The sequence below is a fragment of the Saccopteryx bilineata genome, chromosome 7 (genome assembly GCF_036850765.1).
Source record: "Saccopteryx bilineata isolate mSacBil1 chromosome 7, mSacBil1_pri_phased_curated, whole genome shotgun sequence".
Classification (NCBI taxonomy): Eukaryota; Metazoa; Chordata; class Mammalia; order Chiroptera; family Emballonuridae; genus Saccopteryx; species Saccopteryx bilineata.
The window spans coordinates 64,932,918-64,960,081 of NC_089496.1; the positions used below are offsets into that span (position 1 = coordinate 64,932,918).

The following is a 27,164-nucleotide window of genomic DNA, read 5'->3' on the forward strand; positions in this document are numbered from 1 at the left end:
TTTTCAGATATAAACAATGCTGCAATGAACAATCACAGAAATTCATTCTGTGAGTGCATCCCTGATTATATCTGAAATGTTAATTTCACGGAAATGAATCCCTGGGCCAAAGCATATAAACCTGACTTTTCTGTATTTTCACTGCCTATTATAATCAAGTATATTAATAATTGATAGGTGAAAGTGACCTCTTCTTTTTCTTTTAGGTTATATATAAATACATAGTAATGTTATATATAAACATTACATATATAAATATATATAAATATACATAAATATACATAATACCTGGGAGGATTACTGTCCTCAACAATCTATTACTGTCCTCAATCCTTTATCCAACCTATAAACCTGTACTCTCTGCTATGTGCCTTAGCTATATACTTCTACAAAAGGTAGAGTATAATTACTTTTCCTCCACTTTGGACTTTGCAGTGTGACTTTCTGGGGCCGATGTGAAGATATAACGCAGGAGGGACTTAAAATAAGACTTTGTGGCTGGAGGGATGTTGGGCTCCATGACATTGGAGGACTCCTGCAAGCTATAGTTGGATATTTATTTATTTATTTATTTACTTGCCTTACAGAGAGGCGGGGGTGGGGGAGAGAGAAACAGAGGAACATTGATCTATTCCTGTATGTATGTGCCCGGACTGGGGATTGAACAGGCAAACTCAGTGTATCAGGATGACGCTCTATCCAACTGTGCTATCCAGCCAGGGCCGATAATTTTTTAAATGATCTAGACAAGGCTTGGAGTGGGCCAGGAGCTCAGTGGCTTACACGTCTGAGAGGGAGCTCAAACCTGAGAAAGGCTATGTTTACAGAATGGGTGCTGAGTCCCGGGAACCCATCTCGACATGTCTGAGGTTACGAGGTAATAAGGAGTAAGAATTAACGACGGCCTCCCCTGACACATGTCAAAGTTAATTCCACTGTAGAGGAGTCTTAATCATGCTGCTGAAGTTTAGGGTTTCATAGAGAGAACCTGTTCACAGGAAACTAGAACTTTTATTGTAAGGGCTAAGAAAGATTTCAAGGCAAGTTCGCTTGCAATGTGGTGAGTTTAATTTGAAGTTACTGTATTAATTTTTGAGGGAACAACCCTACATCACTCATAGAATGGTTGGCTTATTGTCTTTGCCTGACTGGGAAGTTACTCACCCTGGAATAAACCCGTATCTTCTAGAAAATACAGTGTGTCCGTAAAGTCATGGTGCACTTTTGACCGGTCACAGGAAAGCAACAAAAGATGATAGAAATGTGAAATCTGCACCAAATAAAAGGAAAACTCTCCCAGTTTCATACCTATTCAGTGCAGTTCGATGTGGGCTCACACACAGATTTTCTAGGGCTCCTTAGGTAGCTATCCCGTATAGCCTCTACAGACTCGTCACTGACTGATGGCCTACCAGAACGGGGTTTCTCCACCAAACTGCCGGTTTCCTTCAACTGCTTATCCCACCCAGTAATGTTGTTCCTATGTGGTGGCGCTTCGTTATAAATGCGCCGATATTCATGTTGCACTTTGGTCATGATTCGAATTTAGCGAGCCACAGAACACACTGAACTTTCCTCTGTACCGTCCACACCTCGACTGGCATGGCCGTGGGCTGCTCCGCCGTATACACGGAGTTACATCATCATCTGCGCATGCGCACATGCTACGTCGTCGTCATCATCTGCGCATGCGCACATGCTGCCTCATCATCCTACAGAAACTGGGAGGGTTTTCCTTTTATTTGGTGCAGATTTCACATTTCTATCGTCTTTTGTTGCTTTCCTGTGACCAGTCAAAAGCGCACCATGACTTTACGGACACACTGTATTTCGTCTCTCACTGGCGTGGTGTACTCAATTCTAGTACTCAATTTTTTATACACATTTATTTTTCTCATACAGGATATAAGACCCAGCAGCCTTGTTAACAAGTGTTTTTTTACTGTGGTTAGAAGTCACCTGGCCCTGGCCAGCTGGCTCAGTGGTAGAGCATCGGCCTGCCATGTAGATGCCCTGGGTTTGATTCTTGGTCAGGGTGAGGAGAAGTGCCATCTGCTTCTCCACCCCAACTCCTCTCATTTTTCTCTCTCTTTTCCCCTCCTGTAGCCATGGCTTGATTGGAGCAAGGTGGCCCTGGGTGCTGAGGATGGCTCCATGGCCTCACCTATTTTAGTCAGGCACTAAAATAGTTTGGTTGCTGAGCAATGGAGCAGCAGCCCCAGACTGGCAAAGCATTACCTAGTAGGGGGCTTGCTGGGTCAACCCCAGTTGGGGCGCATGTGGGAGTCTGCCTCTGCCTCCCTACCTCTCATTTGATAAAAAAAAAAAAGTCACCCATTGTTTTGAAAGCCTACTGTGAATAACTATGGGTTTCGGAGAAATTATTTTATTAATTGAAATATAACTGACATATAGCTTTATATTAGTTTCAGGTGTATAACAAAGATTCGATGTATGTATATATTAGGAAGTGATTACCACAATACATCCTATAACCTGAATCACTACAACTAGTTGTAATTTTTTAAATACTGATAGCATCACTGGATGGGAGTTAGAGAGAAAATCTTTTTTTCTTCTTCCTCAAATGAAGTTCAGATACAAAGAAGCAAACCACACGGCCAAGGTCACATCTCAAATGACAAAACTGGGGCTCAAACCCACGTCTTTTTGACACCACTACCAACAGCAGAATAATTTTAAGATCGAAAGAATCGAAGCATCATTTCCAAACATTTTTCTTTCTTATGAAACCAAATGGTGACCAATCACTGCTACTTTCTCAATGAGGCACTCCTAGAAGCAAATGAGTAGGAACAGGTCCCCCTGGGCTGCCTAAGTCCCACCTCGCATCAAGTTTAGCAGCAAATACAGTGAAGTGTCCAGGTGGTCACTATTTAATCTTCACAGCTATCTATTCCTTTAAGGGGCTTTACTTTTGTTATTTTTTTTAAAAAAACTTTTTCTTTTAAACAGTTAGTGGTTTTCTTTTGAAATAATTAAAGGGAAAGGAAGTCGAAGGACAGACTGAGTGACATCCGATACTCCCTAATGCCCTCTTGTTGCTTTAGGTGATTGGGACACTTAATTAAGGAGGGTCCTGGGTCTGTCATCGACCAGGGCCTGACCTGGGGCTGGGAGGGAGTGGGCTGTAACCTGACCGAGCCCAGGTGTATGCCTGGAGGTCACACGTGGGGAAAACATGGCCCCTGCCTGCGCTCCCAAGTCCAGCCGTGCCTTTAACTATTTCTGCTCGTTCTCGAATGTCCACATTCCTGCGTGCTCAGACAAAGGTGAGCCTGCTCTTCTCTGGGTGACGACTTTTAAGTTGGAAGAAGAGGTGGACAAGGTTAAGGGTCTCGCTTAAGGCTTGAACGTCCATGGCCACGGGACAGAGTCCCTCTCTTACGACGGCTGCCGCGCTCTGAGTGCCGTTGATTGCTCACACTCGCACCGATCCACAGACACTACTATTAAAAAAAAACTATGTATCCTTCTACTATGTATCCTTCTAGATCACGATGTTACTTTTTCTTCCTCCCTTATTGCAAACTGTCCATGAGCCATGAGATGTAACATTTATCTACAGGCAAAAGCATGTAAAATAAATGATCATCCTCGACATTCGCAAGAAGTACCTGCATCTGATTTTCGGAGGGGCGTGCTTTCAGCCGGTCTCCATGTGCCGCTCTGTTTATGAAAAGCAGGCTCGGACTGACAACACATCTGCCCGAGGTTCTTAAACGGAGTCGACCGACCTCATATTGAAGACTGTCTTCATTGTGAGGATTAATGACCGACATCCTCTCCACTCTGAACCTGAAAGCCCCTGCGATATTGATTTACATGCTTTCAGAGTGTCCTGGGAATGCCCTTAGGAGCCATTTAGGGACAGACACCCATTTGGCTAAAGCCCGCTTGAGCCCCAGTGGGCTGGCTTGCCTTACCCCTAGCACATTCAGGCAAAAGCGATTTTATGTGGTGGCCAGATGTCCTCACGCCCCGTGGTTGAGGGGCAGAAGGTGCAGGAGAGCGAAAGTGGCCATTTGAGTCATCGAGTCTGAATCACATATTCTCTTCCTGGATATAAAATTTAGAGAGGTTAATTAACCCTAAGAGCCTCAATTCATACATCAAGTCGGAATGAAGTAAACACTAGACTAGGTTGCGGGCAGTAATACGGAAACGCACTGCTGAAAGTAAATGGGCCAGTGCAACGCCAGGACTGAGTAGGTGCTCATTGAACGCATTCCTGGCCTTTCTCTTTCCGATGAGAGAACAAGCAGCTGAGCCACTGCAGGGGGGTGTCCCTCCATCACCCCTTCTGTTTATTCCCACGTGCGCTTCCTTTACACTGTCTTCCTTTTGTCTTTTCTGTGTTTCCTGTTGATTTCTGCTTCCTTTGCCCCCCAAAGAACCATTTCTACAGAAAGTAGGAACCAATGAGAATGTGAATCGACTAATTGCTCTTTGGGACTCCCCCAGTCTGTCTGCATTTGTAACCTCCCTGACGTCTCAAAGGATCTGTTTTGGCCCCCAGGAACACTTCTGCTATACCCTCCGTGGAAACCCCCTGCCATTCCGAAACACGTCCACACGCTCCGTTGTTTCAGGAGCTGGAATTCACCCGTTGAGCTGTGGGCACCTGGCTGCCTGGGTTTGTCCGGAGTCGGGTGATCTGAACTTGGGCCGATGAGCTTCTGATGGGGGTGCTGTGACGTGGGGGCACTGGTCAAGGCCCCCACAGCTTTCCTTTCCCCTTGATGTCTTTTGACCTTCCAAACCTGAACTGCAGTGATGGAATTAGAATTGCCAAAACACCAAAGTCTTACTCAAAGTTACACATACAGTTGAGCGTAAGGTATTTTTCCCTGCCGAGAAGGAAGGAAGAGGCCCGAGACACAAAGTGCGGAATAGCAAAAGGTTTTATTGAGTACAGAGCGTGCATCCCGCCCAGCAAGGTTCCCTGGCCCCGAGGTAAGATGGAGGCCAGGGAAGTTGCATGGATTAAACCGCGTGGGAGATATTTAAAGGGGTCCCTCTAGGGGAGTGGAGCCAACATGACGTGGTGAAATCCCACTGGCTGGTAGACAGTTGCTTTTTTCCAAACGGTTCCTGTGAAGCCTCCTTTGGCGCGCTTGGTTGTGGGCGGTCCCAGCCAAAGTTCACGGGTCTGAGTTCCCCAAGTGACCATCCCCCATTATCCACCGACCTTACATTGAGAAACAGCTTTTTTTTCTCATCATAAACCTGCTCTTTCAAATTTCAAAATGACTGAATAACAAACCATTCATGTTGTAACTTCAGATTTTTTTTCTCACTGTTTTTTTTTTCTACTTATAAATGAAGAAACTAAGATTTTATTTTCACATTTCTAAGCCTTTAGGTGAGTAAATTTGACAAATTGATCAATCATTAAGATTACTACTGTACATATTAGCAAACAGGTGTGAGGGGTATTTAAATGTTTGATTTCCAAAAACACCAGTACATCAGTATATGTTAGTAAGTCAGAGTTATTTGGGAAGAAACATGTCATGATAAATACGTCTGTGAAATGATGGGATAAATAAAGGTAGACAGGTTTTGGGGAAAAAAATTGCATTTTTCAAGCTACTGTTCCACGAAACTCCCTTTGGGGGGACTATCTTGTGGCTCTGGTACTCTAAAAAAAAAACACCTAGGGAAATGAGGTTTCTAATCCCAAACATCATCATGTGAAATATAAGCACAGTACTAGATTCAGTTAAATAATAGTACTGTCTAGGTAAACAGATTATAAGAAGCCAGTCGAACCATTCTGCATAGATTCAAGGTAGATTGGGAAGCTACTTCCTCTGGTAAAAGTTAATAAAAATGACAAACATGTGCATATCCCAGCACAAGGTGTTAACTACACCTAAGATTCAGATCCAAACGAGAATGACTTTGAATTAAGTTTTAAAGGTTTTTAGCCTTGGCCGGGCAGCTCAGTTGGTTAGAGCATCGTCCCTATACACCAAGGTTACAGGCTTCATCACCAGTCAGGACACATACAAAAATCAACCCATCAATGCATAAATAAATGGAACAACAAATCGATGTCTCTCTCTTTATATATCTGTCTCTCTCTCTCTCTCTCTTTCTCCCCCACTTCCTCTCTCTCTCTCTAAAAATCAATGGATAAATTTGTTTTAAGTTTTCTGAAGGGTGCTGTAACTGAACCGTTCCCGGTGGGTCGCTACGTGCAAGAGCGCGCATCCCACTGACATGCGCAGATCAGGATTGATTTGAGGGTTGCGCTCTCAGTAGATGGTTCCTTTATGCTGTCAACTTCAAAAAATTCAATAACAAACTGATTGTGATAACTTCCACCGTTATCATCTAAATTTCTAACACACACGCTCAGTGCAATGTACATGTGCCCTGAACTCTGCTTGGAAGCCAGACCACGGTAGGTCAGCTGTTTCTCCACACTAATAAAAAACTTAAGAATCAATAGATTGGATTGTGGTGACATTCCAAGAGTGTGGACTTGCTTTGCTCTAAAAGCCCCCAAGTTTCCCAGCCTTGCAAACCTTCCCGATCGGATCACAGAATCTAAAAAAGGATGCATATATAAATGTTAACACGTTTAAGTTCATCTGTACTTTATGTAAAAACTTTGTATCTGTAAAAATACAGAATTGGTCACAGTTTCAGAACATAATAGAATTATGTGGTTAATAAATTAGAAATAAGAGTACATCTGACAGAAGGTAAAAAAGCAGAAGTAGAACAATATGTAAAGGTTTAATTATGTTAATAGAATTACAGAAAGACAAACAGAACGGTTATCACTTGAAATCCTCAAAGTTTCAAAAAAGAAAGAAGGAAGAAATAAGTGAAAATCAATATTACATTTGGAGAAAAAAACCCTCTTCATGACATCGTCAAAGAAATGAACTGCTCCTTTTTACTTAAGGAGACAGACTGTTGGAATGAATAATGGGTTTAACGTTCCAAAAAATTGGCTACCAGGTATTTATTCTGCATCGCAGTAGGCATCATGGGCTTCTGCCTGCCCACTGTTGACACGCTGCTGCCGAGGTCTGGGAGCCGCTCCTCGGTTTTTCTGTGAAGCAGTTCCCCGCCGTACCACGTGCCATCCAAGAAGAGCAAACCGTCCGTGTCTTGCCCCGGGATTGGGCAGCAGCTGCGCTCATCGGCGTCTCGGTCCCAGGAGTCTGAATCTCGACACAGAGAAACTGTACCGGGAAAACCAAAGCCGATCCTTCCGTGGGGAGCTCCTGCAATGACCGCTCCTCATTTCTCGGGCCGCTGATTGACACACTGTGGACATCTCTCCAGCTCTGTTCCAGTGGTATTTCAAGAATCTAGTTATAGAATCCATGGGGTTTTTCATATGCCCCAGTTCTGTCATCTCAGATGAATCATGGCGGCATCTAGCGATCAGATGAGCGAGCAGCCCCTTCCTGCCTCCGTTCCAGCGTCCTGCCCCGCTGCTGTCCTGTAAATACAACTCCGGGCCTCACCAGCCGCCGAGATCGTCACTAAAGACCTCAGCGAGTCCCGGGGCTGATGACATTTTGTTATGTCCATGTTACTCAGTGGTGAGCGTGGAAAACAGCGATGTGGTCTTTTTACTGAGATAGTTTCCTGATGAAATAAGAGGTTCATTAAAAATGCTATGTCTGGCCCTGGCCGGTTGGCTCAGTGGTAGAGCGTCGGCCTGGCGTGTGGAAGTCCCCGGTTCGATTCCCAGCCAGGGCACACAGGAGAGGCGCCCATCTGCTTCTCCACCCCCCCCCCCCTCCTTCCTCTCTGTCTCTCTCTTCCCCTCCCGCAGCTGAGGCTCCATTGGAGCAAAGATGGCCTGGGCGCTGAGGATGGCTCCATGGCCTCTGCCCCAGGCGCTAGAGTGGCTCTGGTTGTGACAGAGCGACGCCCCGGATGGGCAGAGCATCGCCCCCTGGTGGGCATGCCGGGTGGATCCTGGTCGGGCGCATGCGGAGTCTGACTGCCTCCCCGTTTCCAGCTTCAGAAAAATACAAAAAAAAAAAAAAATGCCATGTCGTTATCAGAGCTTTTAGGAGGCAGGTCCAAGTTACAGAGAAGAAAGACGGCTATAATGACAGGGGTACCTGCATGATTATGTGCATGAAACAATATCAGGGCTCAGAGGAAGATTTTGGATGAGGCTCAGTGAAAACGCATTCCTCCCTGTCCCCAGAAGTGCAAGTTAAAACACAGAGAGAGAGTTAATGTACTGATCCAAGAACTGGCAAACTGTAGCCTACAGAAACACTTTCACTGTGCCCGTCCACTTATGCACCGTCCACAGAGACATCTGCCCAATGACAGAGGGGCGGATCGACTGTGACAGAGACCCCATGGCTGGCGCAGTCCAAAATATTACTACCTGACCTTTTACAAAAACAAAAACAAAAAAACAGTTTGCCAATGCCTGGACTTAATTATATTCTATCCATTGATGAGAGGAGATCTGAAAATGTTTGGGATGATGTTGTTCAGCATTCGTCCCTATTTCGAGAATGCCAAAGAGGATGGCACTTGGAAATCCTGGTGATAAGAGCGTTGTATTTCCATTACTGTTATAACCTAGGCAATAATTTAACTTCTCTGATTCTCAGTTTCCTCCCTGCAAACCTAGGGCATCGATAATACCTAATTCTCATACTTACAGCGAGGACGATAGATATGCCCCAGTGTGTTTGCATGTAGCCTGTGAAGTTTAAACTGTCTTAATTTTAACAAATAACATTTAAGACTAATTCCACAGGTCCCCCAATATCCTCCCTTCATAGAGACAATTACTTCTGCTGATTTCTGTTAAAATTCTAAAATGTTGCCTTTAAATTATTGAATAATATGCTATACTTATTTCTATTCCTTTACATAGCAACTTTATATATATATAAATATATATAAATATATATATAATTATATTTATATATTATATAATATATATTATATTTATATATTATATATATATATATATTAAATTAAGTGAGAGCTGGAGAGGCAGAGAGACAGACTGCTACATGCACCCTGACCGGGATCCACCCAGACAGCACCCTACCAAGCAATGTTCTGCCCATCTGCAGTCATTGCTCTGTTGCTCGGCAACTGAGCTATTTTAGCACCTGAGATGAAACTATGGAGCCATCCTCAGTGCCCAAGGCAAATTTGCTCAAACCATTCAAGCCATGGTTGCAGAAGGGGAAGAGAGAGAGATGGAAGCAAGAGGGGAAGGGGTGGAGAAGCAGACAGTCACTTTTCCTGTGTGCCCTGACCGAGAATCTAACCCAGGCCATTCACACGCCAGGCCAACACTCACCACTGAGCCACTGGCAGGGCTGAATTTTATCTATTGAATTCCCATTATGATAAATGAGGATTTCAAGTGATAAACCTTCTGTTTGTCTTTCTGTAATTCTATTAACGTAATTAAACCTTTACATATGGTTCTGTCTACTTCTTCTGCTTTTTTACCTCCTGTCAGATGTACTATTATTTCTAATTTATTAACCACATAATTCTATTATGTTCTGAAACTGTGACCAATTCTGTATTTTTACAGATACAAAGTTTTTATATAAAGTATGGATGAACTTAAACGTGTTAATATTTATATGTCATAAAAGAGTCAACTGGCTACTTACTATATTTAATTTAGTAAATTAGTAATATAAGAACACAGGAAAGATATTATACACACATAGTAATAATTTAGAAATGTTTTTCCTACTTTGTTTCTGTGGAACAATTCTTTCCGAAGTCCTTACAGACATCGTTCTCTCTTCCAAAGCCATCTGAGAAGTCATTAAAGGCTGTCCCAGAATTATCCTAAATTTTCCATCTTATTTGTTTCGGATAGAGCTAGTTTGTGAACCCAGACAGGGCTGTCACTACATTTGATCCCAAACTGCAAGTAGAATCGATTTTTTTTTTTTTTGACAGAGACAGTGAGAGAGTCAGAGAAAGGGATAGACAGGGACAGACAGACAGGAATGGAGAGAGATGAGAAGCATCAATCATTAGTTTTTCACTGCGCGTTGCAACATCTTAGTTGTTCATTGATTGCTTTCTCATATGTGCCTTGACCGCGGGCCTTCAGCAGACCGAGTGACCCCTTGCTTGAGCCAGCGACCTTGGGTTCAAGCTGGTGGGATTTTGCTCAAACCGGATGAGCCTGCGCTGAAGTTAGTGACCTCGGGGTCTCGAACCTGGGTCCTCTGCATCCCAGTCCGACGCTCTATCCACTGCGCCACCGCCTGGTCAGGCTAGAGTCGATTTTTTTAAGTTTAATCCAGAAGAGAATATTCATGATTTCCATAATATAACTATGTACTTCATTGCACTTTATTTATTTATTTTACTTGTTTGATTAATTGATTGATTGACTTGAAGGAGACAGAGAGTGAAAGAGAGGGGGAGAGAGAGAGAGAGAGAGAGAGAGAGAGAAGCATTCCTGGTTCTACTTAGCTGTGTGTTCACTGGTCGCTTCTCATATGTGCCATGATATGTGCTTAAACCCGTAACCTCGGTGTTTTGGGACGATGCTACAAGCCACTGAGCTAACCAGCAAGAGTTACTCTACTGCTTTTTAAAGTGACCTTTAAAAGGTATGTTTGCAGCAACTTTTCATCCCTTGCAAGTGTGAGCTCAGAAATAATGGCCAAATCTGTGTGAAAACTTTTTGTCTGTTGTGACCAACGTGCAGATTCATTCTAGGATAAGAGGAGCAGAATAAAAATAATATTGATTTGAAATTTTTCTCCCCCATCATTTGCTCTGTTCTCTCTTTCTGACACTATTGAACTTTATATTAATTATACATTGAAATTTTTTATTCTTTTTTTTATTTATTCATTTTAGAGAGGAGAGGGAGAGACAGAGAGAGAGAGGGAGAGAGAGAGGGAGAGAGAGAGGAGAGACAGAGAGAGAGAAGGGGGGAGGAGCAGGAAGCATCAACTCCCATATGTGCCTTGACCAGGCAAGTCCAGGGTTTCGAACCGGTGACCTCAGCATTTCCAGGTCGATGCTTTATCCACTGCGCCACCACAGGTCAGGCAATATACATTGAACTTTTAAGAGTTAACTCTCCTGTTTCTTGTCTTTTCTCTCACGTTTTGTCTCCTGAGTGCTTGTGTGTGATCCACATTCCGAGAGATGTATTTATTTCTCCACCCTTCTCTCTCTCCCCCTACCCCAACAGTTAATTTGTAATCCCTAAGAACCCTCTGGTTCACCAATAGTTCATCTTTCCCAGTAGCCTGTTCTCGCTTGATGAATACAGTATCTTCTCACATTTCTGAGGATACTCATTAGAGACGTTGTTTTATCACCCCAAACCCCTGCTGGGAGTTCCTTTTTAATTCTATTTGTCTCTTCCTTGTTTAAAAATCTTTTTTTCCCCCTTCATGTTGAAATATTTCTTAATCTTCTGGAGATACTGATATGTCCCTACACAAAAATGAGGAAAGAAGCCTTTGACTCCCATCTCTGTGAACTCAGGTGAGGCTTGTTGATTGATGAACTTGGAATTAGGGTTAAAGGCAAAGAGCCAGAAAGGCTGCAAGAAGAACTCCCTTCTGCAATCCCAGACCTTCATCAACTCCCAAGTTCTCTCTGGACAGTTCAGTTTCTTTATAGAATGACCGTGGGGTGTTTTTCGCCTGGAGTAAACATCAGATTGTCAATAGTTAGGTCTGCTGGGGTGGAAGGGGAATCTGACTCTTGATCATGACCTAATCCTTTCTTTTTCTTCTTCTTTTAATTTTTTTTTTTGGGGGGGGACGTAGGGGAGATACAGAGACAGACTTCCACATGCGCCTTGACTGGGATCCACCCAGCAACCACTGTCTCGGGCTAATGCTCTGCCCATCTGGGGCCATGCTCGCAACTGAGCTATTTTTAGCACCTGAGGTGAAGGCTCTATAGGGCCATCCTCAGTGTCCAGGAGATGCGCTTGAATCAATGAAGCCATGTCTGTGGGAGAGGGAGGGAGGGAGGGAGAGAGAAAGAGAGAGAGAGAGAGAGAGAGAGAGAGAGAGAGAGAGAGAATGAGAGAGGGGAGGGGTTGAGAAGCAGATGGTTGCCTCTCCTATGTGCCCTGACTGGGAACTGAACCTGGGATATCTACACACCGGTTCGATGCTCTACTTCTAAACCAGCCAGCCAGGGCTCCTAATCCTTTCTTTTAGGTTCACTTCTTCCTCCCATCTAATGCCAGAATCTCTGTGGAGTCGGCCAGCCACCTGGCAACTGTCCCCGCATTAGTCCCCCTACATTCATTCTGGGCTGTTTCTTCCATAGACTTCCCATATACTTGCTGCTTCCAGAAATGTGGCAAAATCTCTGGTTCTGTGATGGCCCAACTTTTTTTTATAGATTTATGCCTACTTTTATGTTTTTATTCTCCTTTATTATCATTTACTGGGTGCTTGGGATGTCGAGGAGGAAAATTCTTCTGGGCAGTAATGTATCCTGAGCTAGAATTCACCTTGCGTTTTATAAACCTTCACATCCTGCTTTGATTATTCCTCAGATATTTCTTTGCAGTAAGTTACAAAGTTACCACACCGGAAATAAAGGAAATACATACCGGATCCTACCTCCTCTAAAAGTTCAGAGATATTCGCCTGATGCACCCAGCCCTCCCTCTCTTTTGGCAACGATGTTTCTGCCGTTGTCTTTTTAAGAAACAAATACTGTGTGAAGCAGTTTTACATTATTTTCTTCTCTAACACTACATACATACACCATCTAAACCCTCTTTTCATCCCTTCCAAAAGATGTCTCAATTGTAACCCCTCAGAGTCTATAGCAGGGGTCTCCAAACTACGGCCCGCGGGACCGCATGCGGCCCCCTGAGGCCATTTATCCAGCACCCGCCGCACTTCCGGAAGGGTACCTCTTTCATTGGTGGTCAGTGAGAGGAGCATAGTTCCCATTGAAATATTGGTCAGTTTGTTGATTTAAATTTACTTGTTCTTTATTTTAAATATTGTATTTGTTCCCGTTTTGTTTTTTTACTTTAAAATAAGATATGTGCAGTGTGCATAGGGATTTGTTCATAGTTTTTTTTTTATAGTCCGGCCCTCCAACGGTCTGAGGGACAGTGAACTGGCCCCCTGTGTAAAAAGTTTGGGGACCCCTGGTCTATAGCATCAGGATCTTGACCTTGAACTAGAGAAAGCAATGAGGGTGTTTTCTGTGGGCCGAGGTCTTAAAGTGGCATGTCCACTGAGCACAGATGTTAAGGGGCCCACCGGTCAGTAAAGGGTAAAGGCAGCTCAGTTTGGAGCTGGAGGGAGCGGCCAGCTGCCCAGGTGAGCTCCTCTGAATTCATTTTCCACACCAGCTGTGGCATATTGCTCTGAGCCGGGCTTTCATCTAGTCCCCCCTGCATCTGGCCGGCCCATCTTGGCATTCTCTGATATTCAAAGGGCTTCCCCTTTCTTCTCCTTTCTTCTTTCTTTTCTTTTCTTCTCCTCCTCCCTCCCGCCGCACCGTGCTTTGTGAATAAAAATAAGGTGTCTAGCTGGAGAAGCTGTGGACATCTTTCCAAATTCAAAAAAAGTAAAAAAAAAATAAATAAATAAAAAGCAAGCAGAGGATGGTCAGACTTGTTTTTTTTTTTCCTCTTCTTTTCTTCTTCCTTGCCCTACCGTTTCCTCTCCCTCCCTCCTCCCTTTCCTCTTCCTGCCCTGGTCCCTTTGCCTGCCCTGCTCTCTGCCTCCAAAGCTCCTTTTCCTCCTCCTCCTCCTCCTCCTCCTCCTCCTCCTCCTCTTCCTCCTTAGAAATGAACGTCCCAGTGTCCCAAGGCCTGACAGATGCCACCTGCTGCCTGAGCCCTGATAGCATCTCCAGTTCTCAACACGGCAAAGCTGTAATCTGATGTTATCTGGACCAGCAAAAGTTGACGACCAGGGGCCAAAGATTTGCTGAACAGAAAGATGTTGGAAACACCCACCTCAGCAGTTTAAACAATAAGTCAAGAAGGTGGGGAAGGGGGGGCAGGATCAGGCAGCTGCACAGTGGAAAGGGACAGGGACAATGCTGGGAAGTCCCCGCGTTTCTCAAAGAGGGAATGTCCTGCTCTGGACATTGCACCGGGAAAGCCACGGACGCTCGGAGGGTATCTTCCTCCTGACGCGGTCACTCTTGTCTGGGTCATTTCAGACCCACCCAAGAGGTGTGGTTAGGAATTCGAGCGCCACGCACGGCTGGGGCAAGGCCCAGTCCCAAAGACTCTTGGCCGAGACATCTCTTTTGTAACTGATTCAGCCTTCTGGGTACCATGTGCCCTCTGAGGGGGTACTGTCAGAGATAAACAAACAAAGCCGGACTCAAAAGTGATCAAAATAGATTTGAAACGGGGCTCTCTTATCGCAATAGGTAAAGCATTCGGGGTGAACCAAACCCAAATTTGCTTTGTATATGGGTGACGGGGCATTTTACAGGGAGACTGATGGGGGAGGGAGACCGAGAGGGTTCAGGAGAGTCGGGGAGGTGAATCTTTACAATAAGTGGGGATGCTGGTTGGTCCATGTGAAACCCATGTGGTTTGCCAACTGGCGCTTACCAGGGTTAGCACCTACCCGCCTGCAGAGCTGGGGATCGGGACCTTATCCTTAGATGCCGGCTGGAACAGGTAACCGTTGGGCAGTCACAAGTTTTCTTAGCTGACACCTTGAGTTAGGGTAAGACTATCCTGGGGATGTGGCCCTGAGCTGTAAAAAACTATGTCAATGTTTGTTCAGTTCTTTCTACAACAGGTCCAGGTTGGGGCCTAGCAGAGAAAGGGCTCAGGGAAGCCTGGCTCGAATTTGGACAAGGAGAGCATCTTCTTCAGGACACAAGGGTCTGGTCTGGTTTATGTGGGAGCAGAATTCCAGCTCCAAATTTTAAATCAAAGCATAATTCAAGTTAATAAAACTGTGTCTATGGTTCTCGGTGTAGCTAATGTATAGTTAGTTGGTCACTAAGGAGGATTTTGGAGAGAAAGTGAGGAATTTAGTTCAACCATCACAAAAAGGGGATATCTCCACTCAAAGCAAATATAATTTACTGATATGCAGCCTGCTCATTATGAATGGGCCTTTGATTGGAGAGGCTGTTCCCATTTGTCAAAAAAAACTAACAGGAGCCCTGGCTGGGTCACTCAGTGGGCTACATACAGCATTGACCCAATACGCCAAGGTTGTGGGTTCGATCCCAGGTCAGGGCACATACAGGAATCAACCAACGAATGCATAAAGAAGTGGAACAACAAATTAATATTTCTCTCTCTTCTCTCTCTAAAAATCAATAAATAAAAACATTGATTTGAAAAACTGAAAATAAAATACAAACCAGTACTCAGGTGTTGAGCTGCAGAGTTGAATGCACAAAGCAAAGCAGGTTTGAACAGAAAACATAGGTGATCTGGCCACTTCTCCGAGCCCTCGGTATCCACTGTTCTTCCCACAAAGTTTGCAGCCCAGAGATTAGCAAGGTCATATTTCCATATGCTGCAGCACTTTTGAGAGCTATTAAGAATGCCCATAGAGCCCTGGCCGGTTTTCTCAGTGGTAGAGCGTCGGCTTGGCATGCAGGAGTCCTGGGTTTGATCCCCGGCCAGGGCACACAGGAGAGGCGCCCATCTGCTTCTCCACCCCTCCCCCTCTCCTTCCTCTCTGTCTCTCTCTTCCCCTCCCACAGCCGAGGCTCCAATGGAGCAAAGTTGGCCCGGGCGCTGAGGATGGCTCTGTGGCTTCTGCCTCAGGTGCTAGAGTGGCTCTGCTTGCAGCAGAGCGACATCCTGGATGGGCAGAGCATCGCCCCCTGGTGGGCGTGCCGGGTGGATCCCGGTCGGGCGCATGCGCGAGTCTGTCTGACTGCCTCCCCATTTCCAGCTTCAGAAAAATACAAAAAAAAAAAAGAATGCCCATAGAAAAGGCGGGTCACATGGACTGTTTAGGCTACACTTGCTAGGCCCATTTTGAAATCTCATGTCTGGTTTTTGTGTTTTTTTGTTTTTTTGGGGGGGGGGTTGCAAGCTAAACTTTTGCAGGTAGGAAGGTGGTGGATATGAGTATAGCAACGTGAACACCAGCCAGTTAACCAACAACCACATTTTCATGAAGTTGCAACCACCTAATTGTCGTATGTCTGCAGCTAATCATTTCTGGGAGATGTTTCTGCATGTGGAGAAGGAGTCAGCTGTTAGAAGAGAGTGGATGGCAGAGCAAAGGTCCTCCCATAAGCACATCGCGGGCAGGGGTCACCTCCTTTCCGTGCTGTGCTGTGTGAACTCCTCGCAACCACTCTGGGCCGTGGATGCTAAAGGAACGGGAGCTGCAAGTGGCAGCGCGGGTCTAACGTTCGGAAATGTTGGATGTAGTAAATGCCTGGATGTAGTAAATAACATCTAAGATTTTTTATTTTTTAAGTGAGAGGAGGGGAGACAGAGAGGCAGACTCTCACATGCGCCCCAGCCGGGACCCACCCAGCAATGCCCATCTGGGGCCCATGCTCTGAAAAACTGAGCCCGACTGCGAGAGGGAAAGAGGGAAACGGGGGGGTGTGTGGGGGGGAAGCAGATGGTCGCTTCTCCTATGTGCCCTGACTGGGAATCGAACCTGGGATGTCCACAGGCTGGGCCAACTCTCTATCCACTGAGCCAACCGGCCAGGGTCAACGTCCAAGATTTTGTGTGTGGTTGGTGTTGTTATCAGCTCATGTACTGCTTTTTTCATAGACTCAAAGCAGTTTTGAGCTGGAAAGAGACATGGAGGTCATCTATGCCAGTAGTTTCATCTCAAAATTTGGAAGATGGGGCCCAGATACATGACATGACCTACTCAGAGGCTTTGACGCTGTGGGACCCGCCTCTAAACCACATTATTGCCCAAATAGACCCAACACTTCCTCGTGTTCTTCTTCTTAACGTAACAGAGGCAGCACATGTCAGGGAAAACATGCCTCTTAAACCCATGCGTGCCGGGCCTAAGGGAATGCTGACAAATTAATTTTATGGCAGGAGGCTAAACTTGTTCTTATAAATTGGTCTGTCCAGACGAAGTAGTGGGCAAAAGTATGCGGGTTTTATGCAGATAGATTTTTTATTTTTTGTTATTATTGCAGCTGCTTGCTGATATTTTAATGCAACTTTTTATTGAGCTATGCCCCGAGGCTTTTGAAATGGAGGGTTCAATTATTCCTAAAATCTAATAATTAAGTAAATTAATGAGCCCTGGTCAGAAATCTGGCAACCTGACTGTAAGGATTAGACACACAAAAAAATATTCCCAAGGGGGAAGGTTCTTTTTTCCCCTCTCCCTCTTTACAGAAAGATCTCTTAAAATAGTCAGGCTGTGTTTTAAAGATGTAAATGAAGGCTGGCCCCAAGATCCACAAGCAAGCCAGTGTACAACTTTGGGGCAGAAACCCAACTTCACAGCAGCGAGGGGTGGGCAGGGCACCCTTTTCATCTAAGTCCCCCTCCCCCCACCCGCCAAAGCAACTTTGAGTTTTAAGAAGCGCAAAGTACAGAATATTACTATGTTCATGCTCCTTCATTATTTATTTATTTATTTATTTATTTATTTATTTATCTTTTTTCCTGAAGCTGGAAATGGGGAGAGATAGTCAGACAGACTCCCGCATGCGCCCGACCGGGATCCACCCGGCACGCCCACCAGGGGGTGATAGCTCTGCCCCTCCGGGGCGTCGCTCTGCCCCGACCAGAGCCACTCCAGTGCCCGGGGCAAAGGCCAAGGAGCCATCCCCAGCACCCGGGCCATCCCTGCTCCAACGGAGCCTTGGCTGCGGGAGGGGAAGAGAGAGACAGAGAGGAAGGAGGGGGGAGAAGCAAATGGGCGCTTCTCCTATGTGCCCTGGCCGGGAATCGAACCTGGGTCCCCCGCACATCAGGCCGACGCTCTACCGCTGAGCCAACCGGCCAGGGCCTCCTTCATTATTTTTTTAAAAATGCTTATTGTATTGATTTTAGAGAAAGGAAGGGAGAGAGAGAGAGAGAGAGAGAGAGAGAGAGAGAGAGAAAGGAACAGGAACATCAATCTGCTCCTGTGTGTGCCCTGACTGGGAATCAAACTGGTAACCTCTGCTCTTCAGGACAATGTTCCAACCAACTGAGCTATCCAGCCAGGACCATGTCCCTTCACTTAAAGATAGCAATTGATAAATCATGAAATGTCCAGGAGAAAATGACCACAGCAAGCCACTCAAAAACCATGAGATGAAGCCAAGTTCAGGAAACTAGGAATGTTGACTTAGGTGTAAGACTGCTCACAAGAGGACACGACAGATTTCTTAACCCTTTGAGTAGTGACTTTTTTCATGCTCACTGACCCCCAGGAGTAAGTTGTTGTGTTTTTTTTTTCAATGAAATTAGTTCCAATTACAATTTTATTAACTTAAAATCATGTTTGTTTGATAACCAATTTATGGAAACAAGAAGAACATACATTTGCCTTTTTTTTTTAATGTTGCCTTACACGTTTTTAAAATTAAAATTTTTGTATGACCGTACTCTGGGATGGTCAGGAGGCACGAGGACGTACATGAGTGTTCGTGCTACTCAAAGGGTTACTTAAAAAGAGGGCAGTACTGGCCTGACCTGTGGTGGCGCAGTGGATAAAGCGTCGACCTGGAAATGCTGAGGTCGCCGGTTCGAAACCCTGGGCTTGCCTGGTCAAGGCACATATGGGAGTTGATGCTTCCAGCTCCTCCCCTTTCTCTCTCTGTCTCTCTCTCCTCTCTCTCTCCCTCTCTGTCTCTCTCTCTCCCTTTCTCTCTCCTCTCTGAAATGAATAAAAAAGAGGGCAGTACTAATTCTAAATAACCCTGCAGGATGCTGCTGGAGATTCCACTTAGGGTTCCATACCCTTCTCCGTGGCCCTGCTTTGCTCCTAGGGTGACACCCCGGTCCTAACCCGGGGTCTACAGCTTGGTTTTCTAAGAGAAGAGGCTCCCTCTGTCTACCCAGCCCGCAGAGAATCCACTTCAGTTACTTCATAAATCAGGCTCTCAACTTCAGTCCCGGCTCCTGAATGCGGGGTTTGGTAACCTGCACGGTCTCCAGTCCTGCCACAGGGCTGGTTTGCCCCCCTTGTCCTCATGCTGCCCACGGGAAGCTCACGCAGGCTCCCCTGGGCCATTTGTGCCGCCTACTGTGTCCCCAGTCACACCGGAGACGCCCAGCTCTTGGGCAAGATCTGACATGCTTGTGGGGTGCCTTGACACAATGGGTGCTCATCTAAAGGAATTTTCATTTAAAAAAGATAGAGGGAAAACTTCAGCCAGTATTTTTATATCCTTATGTTCTTTGTGGCTCAGCACAGGTTTTGGCAGCATCCTAATGCACAGGTTTGGTGCAATGAAACATATCCACGTTGGGAGCCTTGCCTGAGGTCACAGCAAGCCAGGCCGGCCGGGAACACGGATGGTGATCCGGTGGCCAAGCCTTGCGCCGGATTCCTCAGAATCCCCTCCTCTCCCTGTTCACACGGCGGATTGCGGTACAAAGACAGTGCGAACCTCAATAGGACTCTTTATGAAATACGGCCTGCTGTAGTCCAGGTGTGTTCATTATTCACACAGGACAGCCTTATTAAAACCAGTGTTCCAGGACCTTCTAAAAGCTTAAAAAGCTCTACGGCCTTGACTTAATTCCTTACGGAACAAAGGATGTTTTGTCCTGGAAATTCCAGCAGAATAAAGCTAATGAAATGAAAAATTTTTTTTTTCCATAAGCAAAGCAAATGATGAAACCTGGAGCGAAGGCCAGGGCCTTGAAGACGGAGTGAGAAACACTGAGGAGTATGTTCAGACACACAGCAGACGGGTCGCCCGGGGGGCTGGGCTTCTGCACAAGGGCTTTCCCTGCAGCTCCGCAGACACCCCAGCACCTGCTCTGAGCTCTACTGGACCTCCGGTTCTCTCCGCGGTCCTCAGTGCCTGGAGACCGATGATCGGATAAAGAAGATGTGGTGTGGGTACACAGCGGAGTACCACTCAGCCACAAGAAAAGATGAGCTGCTACCACGTGCGACAACATGGACAGATACTGAGAATAGCGCACGGAGTGAAATGAATCAGATAGAAAATGTCAAGAACCATACGATGTCATTTGTACGTGGAATAGAAAACTGGAAGCAATGAATGAACAAAGAAGACAGACAAACAAACAAAAATTCATAGACACAGAAAACAGTAGGTGGTTGCCATAGAGAAGGAGGGTGGGGTACAGTAGAGGGGAAAGCAGATCACATATATGGTGACAGAAGAGTTGACCTTGGGTGGCTGGCACACAACGCAATATATAGATGAGGTATTATAGAACGGCACATTTGAAACCTATATAACTTTATTAATCAATGTTTTATCCCAATAAATTTAATAAAAAATAAATACAATTTCTTTTTTTTTTTTGTGACAGAGACAGAGAGAGACAGAGAGATGGACAGATAAGGACAGACAGACAGGAAGGGAGATGAGAAGCATCAATTCTTTATTGCGACACCTTAGTTTAGTGGTTCTCAAAGTGTGTGCCAGGGTGCACTGGTGCGCCCTAGAAGATTTCCAGGTGCGCCCTATGGTATTCCAGAGAAATATGTGCCTGTTGGGGACCAAAAAGCCAATAGGGTTTTTGGAGTTTATATTTTTGGGGAACAGAGGTGTGGGGAATTGGCTGTAAGCTGACAGTCTGCCCAACCCCCACCTCACTTGCCTGATTAGGTTACAAAAGGCTGTTAAGCTGTGGTGCTGGATTGTTTACACTACCCCCCATGTTCCCCAGAAAGACTAGAGGCAAGTTTCTTCTATCCTTTGTTTGGTGTAAAGTTAAGATGATATGTATGGTGGGGGTTTTCTGCACTCAACACAATTAAGAGTAAAATGAGAGGAATTCTTCAATGTATTGATGAGGAAATGAGAGTTTGCCTTTCAAATATATGCCCAAACATTGAAGAAATCGCTAGGACACATCAGATACATCAAGTTCATGTTTCTCATAAACACAAAAATGGAAAAACTTAACACATTTGCACCGGGACCTGCTGAATTTACTAAATCTTACTAAGAGTGTATCCATAAATATGTAACATAAAAATGTCACATAAAAATGTAACATAAAAATGCCAGAATTTAATTTTGTCATATTTATTTTGTTTAATTACCATAAAAGCACGCTTGGACTTTATTTTTTTCTTTAATATTTGACTTCATTATTATAACATATTTTTCAGAAAGTATGCCTACAATTATTTTTAGGGTTTTAAATGCGCCCCGACTTCAAAAAGTTTGAGAACCACTGCCTTAGTTGTTCATTGATTGCTTTCTCACTGAGCCAGTGACCCCTTGCTCAAGCCAGCAACCTTGGGCTCAAGCTGGTGAGCCTTGCTCAAACCAGATTGAGCCCGCACTCAAGCTGGCAAGTTCAGGGTTTCGAACCTGGGTCCTCCACATCCCAGTTGGATGCTCTATCCATTGTGCCACTGCCTGGTCAGGGTAAAGACAATATCTTTAATTGTTACAAAGAAAAAAATCCTCTTGAAACAGAAGCCTGAAGTGAAATTTTTAGCTGTAGTTTTGTAAGTGACAGAGATTGAATTTATACGAGGGCTACCATGGTCCCTCCTCTATCGCGTAGGTTAGGTTCCAGAACCCCCTGTGATAGGCAAAATCCTCGAAGTAGCGACCTTATATTTATTTTATTATTTATATATGTTTTAAGGCTTTATAAACCCTCCCCACACACTTAGAAGCCTTTCCCACGCTCTTATAAACACTTCCTATGCATTTTCCATATGTGCAAATCTTTGTCTGCTCATCTGCTGTACGCTATGTATTTTATTTCAATTTAATGTTTTTTTTCTTTTTCTTTTTTTCTTTTTTTGGACAGAGACAGAGAGAGTCAGAGAGAGGACTGATAGGGACAGACAGACAAGAAGGGAGAGAGATGAGAAGCATCAATTCTTCGTTGCAACTCCTTAGTTGTTCACTGATTGTGTTCTAGTATGTGCCTTGACTGGAGGGGGGGCTCCAGCTAAGCCAGTGACCCCTTGCTCAACAGAGCGAGCTTGGGCTCAAGCCTGTGACCTTGGGCTTCAAGTCAGTGACCTTTGGGCTCAAGCCAGTGACCATGGGGTCATGTCTATGATCCCACACTCAAAATGGTGAGCCTGCGCTCAAGTTGGCAACCTCAGGGTTTCGAACCTGGGTCCTATGCGTCCCAATCTGAGGCTCTATCCACTGCACCACTGCCTAGTCAGCCTCTTTCAATGTTTTAATTAATAGTTTACATTTTTATTATTGTTTTTCATTTTTAGGCTAGAAAATGCTTATTTTACTGCAAAATAATTAAAATGATAAATATATAAAAATACTTATATACGGCAAAATCCTGCAATGTAGCAAAAAAATCCACGATACAAAATTAGATATATAAAATTTAAAATCCGCAATACAGTGAGACCGCAAAAAGTGAACCACGATATGGTGAGGGATGACTGTATTCAGAAATAAAATGAATGACCTCAGACACTCAAATCCTTCTTCCCCGCTATTCACAGTGCCAATGCCAAGGAAAAGTGTCCCATTGCCCCAACATAGATGTACCTGCCCATCTACTAAGGGGGCAGGAGGTGTCTGATTAACATATCTCATCAGTCTCCATCTAAAATGGGTGTTTCCCAAATATGGTTGGCTAGATCCTGAGTGGGCAAAGCCAACTGAATGGAGGTGTCAGTCAAAAGAAAGACTCATGGAGGCCACCTTCTAACTCCACAGTCAGTCTGTATTCCTACTCTCTCTCATTGCTCCAGCGATGGCTCCAAGCTTACTCCCCTCTCAGAGCTCAGTCCTGTGATAACGTGTGTGTGTGTGTGTGTGTGTGTGCGAGCATGTGTGTTGAAGGTATGAGCAACCCACCCAGCATTTATATACAGCATAATAAAATGCATAAAATCACTACTGCTTCCTTAATTCACTCTGGGGTACTTTAATCCTTGCAAGTGCGATTCTGGAAAAAGTTTAGGAGATTAAAAAAAGAAAACAATAAGTGAACAGTATCCTACTAGAGATAATAGGAATTCTTCATTATTTCTACGATTGGTTCTAAACACAAGTGTTGGGTCCGGTGTGAAGATGAATGGCTATTAGGGCATTTTCTTGATTTAGTTCCTCTTAGATGAAGTCGGATGCCATTAGAGTGGTGTTGAGTTTCTTAAAACTCAACAATAATAGGATCTAGTTGTTATAGGACAATAATAGGATCTAGTTGTTAGCCGACACTGTTAGTTATCCCAGAAGTTATTAATTTGGAATAATGGTCAACCGCCTATTTCTCACCCCGTAGGAAACTCAGAAAATGTTTTGGACCCATCTGGGTAAGAAAGCCCAGCACAGGCATCAGATCATTATCATCCATGACACATTCAGGTCATGTTTCCTCCACATTTTGTTAGTTTCAATGAACCAGGGACTGCTAATGAATGATTTCCATCGGATAATTTTGTTTTTTCTGTTTCAAGTTTCTAGTTGCCTGTCTGGATTTCATTAACATTGCAATGATTTACCCAAGAGGGCTTTGTTTCTTAACTTGATTGGGAAAGGGACATTGGGAGGGTGGATGTCTTTGTGGGAAAAGAGATTTTTCTTGTTTAAGCCCGCGATGATTGTACATGTGTATGGGAGAAGTTTGAGGAGTGCAATTTCCATTTGCAATTGACTTGGTTTTATCTTCCCCAGAATTATGGTTCGCTTAAATTCCTGCAAACATATCTGCCAGTTAAACACCAAAGTCATCAGCATTTTATTACTCAGAAAAAAAAATTACTGCTGTGAGAGCCAAAATATTTAAGTGACATATTAGAAAAGTGTCTGGGATCTCAATGGCAGAGAGGAGAAACTGATTTTCAAAAGTTAATTTTTTGTCTGTCTATAAATTATTCTTTTGTTTTTCTATAACTCAACTTCTTGGCTCACTTTGTCATTTTTCTCCTTTTTTATTTTTCGGCTTTATGGCAATAATTTCATAGGTATAAGTTCAAAACAGAACCACGCTGTCTTGTCCAGTTGCAGGATATGACATAACTCTAGTATCAAGTGTTCTTCCTCTCTTGGTTCATCTCTACCTTTTTTTTTTTGCTAACCAATGTCACATTTTTTTTGGGGGGGGATTTTATTTATTTTTAGAAAGAAGGGAGAGAGAAAGGGGAGGGAGAGAAAAATAGCGGGGAGAGGTGGGAAGCATCAACTCATAGGAGTTGCTTCTTGTATGTGCAATCCCAGGGGTTCAAACCGGGGACCTCAGTATTCCTGGTCGATGCCTTATCTGCTACACCAACACTGGCCATGCACAAGATTTATTTTTTTATTTTATTTATTTATTTTTTTTACATTTTTCCGAAGCTGGAAATGGGGAGGCAGTCAGACAGACTCCCGCATGCGCCCGGCCGGGATCCACCCGGCACGCCCACCAGGGGGTGATGCTCTGCCCATCTGGGGCGGCGCTCTGTTGCAACCAGAGCCATTCTAGCGCCTGAGGCAGAGGCCACAGAGCCATCCTCAGCGCCCCGGGCCAACATTGCTCCAGTGGAGCCTTGGCTGCGGGAGGGGAAGAGAGAGACAGAGAGGAAGGAGAGGGGGAGGGGTGGAGAAGCAGATGGGCGCTTTTCCTGTGTGCCCTGGCCAGGAATCGAACCTGGGACTCCTGCACGCCAGGCCGACGCTCTACCACTGAGCCAACCGGCCAGGACCACAACATTTATTTTTAAGAGACCTATCTGATGGGATTGGGATAAAGGGGCGCATCTTCCAGATCTCGGCCCTTCCTTGTCCTCCCTACTGGTCACAACAGTGTATTCATCAACTACTCGGAAGACAGAGTGGATTCATCAACTACTCTGTCCTGTATTGATTTGAAGGATATCCAAATAATGAATAATCTATGAATATTGCTCAAAAGCCTCAGTTAATTGCCGAGAGGAGGGAGCAATGTCAGAGGCATCGTGCTGTGGTCAGCTTAGCCTGTGTATTTGGTTGTGTGGATCCACAGCACTGTCTCAGGGTGAGAGGATGGTTAGTCCTCACGGGGTGGCACATCCAGCAAGGGTGTAAAGGGACACTTGGGGCCCATGGCAGAATACCCCTCCCAACACATACAAATCAGAAAGGGTAAACAATTCAGTTACCGTATTTTTTGCTCCATAAGACGCACCTGACCATAAGACACACCTAGGGTTTTAAGGAGGAAAATAAGAAAAAAAAAATATTCTGAACCAAATGGTATGTTAAAAATTTAATAAAATACCGTATTTTTCACTCCGTAAGATGCACAAACATTTCCCCTCTACTCTTGGGGGAGAAAAGTACATCTTATGGAGCAAAAAAAAAAAAAATACGGTAATTAAAATTATTCTTCATGTGTATTTTGAAAAAGCTACTGTTCAATATATTAAATCACCTATAAAATTCATAGGCCAAATACAAATGAGAATAATGTTTTTAAATTGTATTGATCTTGTTGGGATGACAAAACATCTTTAACAATGCTGAACCTCTTTAGTTCGCATTTAGACATTTCCATAATACCTTATCCAATATTTTCATAGATAAACTATTTGCAGTTCTGGTAGGCAAGAGCCACAGAATAAAAGGTGAATAAAAGGACAGTGGCAGCAACCTTAGTGGTTGGCAGAACTCTCCACTATACCCTCTGGTGTACAGGTGCTTTATAATCTCCTTCCACTAAGTTGTGGACAGAAGCAGGGCATATGAGAGATATCATTCCTGTGATTAGGTTACAGAATAAAGCAAAAGAGATTCTGCAGGTGTCATCAAGGTCCTTATCAGTTGACACTGGGTCTCTTCCAATGGAACATATACAGGGTGGGGGTGACCTAATTAGATGAGACTGTAGGAGTCAAGGCGCAGCAGCAGGCGCTCTCCCGCTGACCTTGAACGGTCGCCACGAGTCCTACCACCACTGTGAGCTGAATTCTGTCAACAACCTGAACAAATTCGAAAGAACACCCTGAGCTACAACTAAGAACCTGCCCCAGCTGACACCTTCATTTCCATCTAGGGGAATTTAAGGTCATAGGATCACATTTTTTGTTTGCCTTTTACTATGAAAAGCTGCTTTTGACTATAGGTGTGAAGAAAAAAAAAAAAAGAATAACACACATTCCCATCTGGCTTATTTTTCCTTTTTTTTTTTTTTGGAGAGAGAGAGACAGACAGGGACAGACAGACAGGAAAGGAGATAGATGAGAAGCATCAACTCATAGTTGCGGCTCCTTAGTTGTTCGTTGATTGCTTTCTCATATGTGCCTTGACGGGGGCGGGGGGGGGGGGACCAAGCCAGTGACCTTGGGTTCAAGTCAGTGACCTTTGGGCTCAAGCTAGCGACCATGGGGTCACGTCTATGATCCCACGCTCAAGCCAGCGACCCCGCAATCAAGCTAGTGAGCCCACAGTCAAGCCAGATGGACCCACGCTCAAGCAATGACCTCAAGGATTTGAACCTGGGTCTTCAGCATCCCAGTACAATGCTCTGTCCACTGTGCCATGACCTGATCAGGCCATCTGGCTAATTATTTTTCAAGAATTAGTGGATTCCAAAAATGCTGGTCCCCACAACTGAATGAGGATAAAGAGGGTCTGCAGTATATTTTGAACAGAGGTCTAGGGACTTTTCACTCTGGAGAATGATATGAAGAGAATATATGATTTATCTAAATTCTCCTAGAGCTTCTTAGCTTCTACTATTCAAACCTTAGGGAAGCCCTTGAATTGCTTGTTTCTATTTGGGCACGTACAGAAAGAAACAGGGGCGAGGGGACATCATTTTGGCAGAGTAAGCATTTGTTTTGCAGTCTACGTGTCTCATGATTATTTCCTATTCCAAAGATTTAAAAATTTTAGGAATGTTCCTACAGGCAAATTTCCCCCACCACTAGTAATTTTGCTAATTATATAGCATATTTCCCCATGTATAAGAAGCTCTGATGTATAAGATGTACCCTAATTTTGTGGCCTGAAATTTGAAAAATAATGTATTACATCAAGTTATTGAACTCAAGTTTTATTCATCATAAAATTCATACAACTCCTCATCACTATCAAAACTCCCATCCATTAGCTCA

At 44.4% G+C, this 27,164-nt stretch overlaps 1 non-coding gene across 1 annotated transcript; it reads right to left on the minus strand.

Moving 5' to 3' along the window:
* Window positions 1–17,884: 17,884 nt before the first annotated feature.
* On the minus strand, window positions 17,885–17,960 carry TRNAI-GAU (transfer RNA isoleucine (anticodon GAU)). Its single transcript has one exon. It is a non-coding gene; the product is annotated as a tRNA-Ile (tRNA).
* Between the last annotated feature and the right edge of the window lie 9,204 nt (window positions 17,961–27,164).